The 4,098-nt window shown below is 40.3% G+C and overlaps 1 protein-coding gene across 2 annotated transcripts in view; it reads right to left on the bottom strand.

Annotated features, from left to right (window-relative positions):
* LOC106458720 (potassium/sodium hyperpolarization-activated cyclic nucleotide-gated channel 2-like) overlaps positions 1–4,098 on the bottom strand; it is a 130,335-nt gene that overhangs the window by 45,082 nt on the left and 81,155 nt on the right. The gene's annotated exons all lie outside the window — the stretch shown is intronic.

Below are 4,098 nucleotides of genomic sequence, written 5' to 3'. Positions count from 1 at the left end.
ACATTTCACTTGATGGAAACCGACTTTAAGTCCAGAGTTGAAACCACCTGGCTCCACTTAGGGCATCAAGAGTATCATCAATTCTTGGTAGTGGGTATGAGACCTTTTCGGTTATACTGTTAAGAGCCCTGAAGTCCACACAGCAACATTGGGTCCCATCATTCTTCTGGACTAACACGACGGGAGCTGACCAGGAACTATTTGATTTCTCAACCATCCCTCCTTTAATTAGGCCATCCATGACCTTCTCCATATCTTGTCGCTTTACTGGAGCTATTCTCCTCGGAAGGATATTTATTGGACGGTGATTGCCTGTGTTTATTTCATGCTTCACAAGGTCTATGCAGCCAAGGTCATGATCTCCTTTTGAAAAGACGTCTGCATAATTCGTCAAGATTTCCTTAACCTGAAAAGCATGTGATGATGACAAGTGGTCTATGCTCTTCTTATAGAGTCAGTTAAATGTTCTGGGAAAGGATGTCCTTTCTTTATGGTTGTATTTCTTGCCTTAACATCGAGTAGCTCTACCTCCTGGCACACACCCAACAATGCCCCTTCCTTAAGTGTCTGCTTAATTTAGAGAAATTAGCCACTGTTATGGGTACTACTTGAAGACCTGCCACAAGTAACCTTCCAATCTTCACGTCTGCTGGCCTGGATGGGTCTTCCACTGCTTCCACAAGCATCGGGCTTCCTTGGGGATGTTCTTTTATTCTACCCTAAATTATCTTCTCTAACATACACAGTATTGTAGTAGACTTAACTGCTGTGACATGCAAATCAACAGATGCAGCAACACTTGCTGGAAGTTGGCCTTTATTGTTCCCAAACGTCATTTTATCAAAGTTAACTACATACTTCCTTGGTAGTAAGTAGTCCAACCCTAATATGCATGGGGAACTTTGTCATAGATTCTACATCTCAGCAAACCCTTTTGAGTATCAAGGTACTAGATCACAAAGGAGTACCAGAAGCCATGCAGAAGCTCTGTGTTGTGACAAGACAGTATGCGAGGTTGTGGGGACCAGTGTGGGTAACTATTGAGCTCATGGGCATAAAGGACAGACACAAAGTATACTTGGCTGACATTGAAGTGCACTTTTGGCCATCCAGCTTTCCTGTCACATAGACACTATGTGTACTTGCCATTTTACACTTAGCTGTTGGGACTTTCACAATGGGGGTTGGTGGGCATCCCTCAACACCAACCACTACTGGTTTCCCGAAGCTGACTTATTGGTATTATTCTTCTTACCCTGGATCCTCATATGTTCCTACTCTCCACAGTTCCAACAACCTTTCTAGGTAGCAGCCTTTCCTGCCGTGGCATCTTCCCTGTGTTGAAGTTGTCGGCATTGAGCTCTCTTGTGCCCAGGTTTGTTACTGTGCCAGCAAAATCCCTCAAACTTCTCTGAAACCTGCTCTTTTCTGGCCTTGAATCCTGATGACTACCAACCTTGGTACCTCTGTGCTGGACTTAGCGTAGGATTCGAATACAAGAGCTTTGGTCATTGCATCCTGCATAGTAGAGGGGGTGTGCTTGTTTACTGGTATCTTTAGTTGTAGACTGTCCAAGGTATCTACAAACTGATCTCTTAGTAACAGATTGAGTACATAGGGTGGTGCAGTTAGATAGGCTTTGTGTGCCAATCTTTCCAAATCCTGTGCCAACTCTTGCAGGCTCTCCCCTTTAGCACGGACTTGCGTCCGAAACCTAGCCCTGTACACTTTGGACTGATTTTGAGTTCCATACTGTGGCTTCCTTCGTACTAGATCATCCCTATTGCTGACACTCGTGTCTGGAATGTAACTTCTGACAGGACTGAAGATGTCTGCATTAGGGTTTAGCTGCAGGGTCTGGAAGGGGCTTCCTGTTGTTTGGAGCTGATTAGGTTCATGGTTAATATATCTTATATTATATTATATCTTATATTAACGTAACTACTGTTCGCTTCTTTAATTATCTATCTTCACTGGCTTCTCTGACAGGCTTATATACTAGAGAAAAGGGCGTCTCGAACGCACTAGTACTCCCCCGAAAATTCATGATCATTCGAGAAATTCATCACGTGTCACCAGCGTCACGCGACTTCCGCTGTAGTAACTTATCGTTATTTACAATTATTTGGCAGATTTCATTTATCTCTACAATGAGTGTACTAACGAAATTTACAAAAACAAGCTAACAAAAACTAGAACTCTTTCTAATCATACTGAGCTCAAAGTGCCCTAAAAGTTATCTTCATGCCACTATAATGTACAAATTACCTACAAGTTCGTATCACATATTAAACTATAAATAGTATTTTTTTCTGACGAATCACGATGGCATAAATTATTTGAAAATTCCTCCCATTGTTGTATAAGTTACAAACAAATTTTTTTTTTCAAACTGTAAATCATCTAGAAGTTCCCTTCATTAATGAACAACTCGCTCAATTTGCAGCTATGACATCTAAGTTTGGAGAAGCCTAAAATTTTATGCGTGTCCTGTTGGTTTTTTAATATACTAACTAACTTACCCTTTCAACGCACAAGGAAAACACAGTGGTCTCCGAGGGTGAAACTTAGACCATCTTTCCTCGGAAGGCTTTAAGCGTATATGCTAGGTTCGTGACAATTCATACACACAGAAACGTTGGTCAAATAATGTTTTAGATTACGTAAACACACGCCACCCTGTTGAAAGACATGTGGTGGCGTGTTAGGATAATTTTATCAACTTAAAACAACAGCGCCAATAGCAAATCAGGTACATCCAAAATATACGTCAAGTGGCACATTTAATACGATACACTCCAAGTTTCACAGATATGTATGATTATTCTCCAATTACTGGCAGTGAGTATTTCTTCTGAAAACTCTAAGATAGTTTTACATTTTTTAACTCTAAAAATATGAAGAAAAGCAAATGTTTTCAAACTCATCATTCCTTTTAAGTAGATTCAGAGATTTCAAGACAATGACACTTTTCCACATACATACTTTGGGCACATACGCATACAAAATAATACTGGTATCAGAGCACAGATAATTCTGAAAGAAGAACTTAGTAAAAGATTTATTCTGGTATGTTAAGAATTGTAATATTTTAACCACCGAACGACTGAACGATTTATATTATATATGTAAACGGTAACTTCTAAAAAAATGTTTCATTCTTTTTTTCTTGGCAAAACAGAAAGAGTATAGTAGAAAAAGGGTTTTAATTGCATTAATGTTTATTATGTATTATAATAGAGGGTTGAGTACGTTATATTAAAACTATTTTGGAGCCACACTGCGTAGTATACAATCCATGTCGCCACGTCCGGTCATGAATCTATCTGACGACTATGTGTTTTTGACAACTGCTCAGCAGCGTATTTTCCATTGCGAAAGATCCGTCGTAAGTCTATCTTATCCTAAACACATCATTTCCTCTCTGTTTTCTTTCAGAATTCAGCGTCGATTTAAGTAGTCTGATCGATTGAAGTCCAAAGACGCTGCGTCCGCCAAATTGTTCGGTATGTTTTCGTATGGAATAGTATGAATACGCGTAGGATTCTCAATCTGCTTGAGGTATGCGAGGTAGAACGTGATGTATGACTTGGAACTTTATCTTGTTGAACCTATGCAGCGTCGTCTTTAATTCCAGACGGATAGCCTTGTCGATTATGTTGCATACTGTCGCCTTGGAGACATGGACTACTTTGTTCCACTGGCCTTTGTGTTCATGGATTCTTACCTTTTGCATGACGCTGTACATTGCTTACACGGTTAGGGTAAGAGTTATTACTAGCACACTTCTGGATGGCCCTGGGTACAAGTTGATCCACATTCCTTTTTTTGAAACGCCAAATGTCATTCTGATACATTCCGTTCCTCCCCGACTTGAGCCGAGCGTAGACGAGTTGTTAGCATACCAGTCTATGTTTCGAGGTAATTCTTATCCATTTACCGCCAAAAACTAAATATCGCGCTACACACTGTAGGACTCGTGTGCGTTATAAGAAGCATGGCCAAATCCCACTATTCTATGGAAATATTCCACGAGTGCTGACTAGCTGTCTTTCCTCTAGCCTATCACTTCAAATTAGAACTCCCAGTGCAAATAAT

Source organism: Limulus polyphemus, unplaced genomic scaffold, assembly GCF_000517525.1.
Source record: "Limulus polyphemus unplaced genomic scaffold, Limulus_polyphemus-2.1.2 Scaffold504, whole genome shotgun sequence".
NCBI classification, from domain to species: Eukaryota; Metazoa; Arthropoda; class Merostomata; order Xiphosura; family Limulidae; genus Limulus; species Limulus polyphemus.
This window is presented reverse-complemented; position numbering and strand designations above follow the sequence as displayed.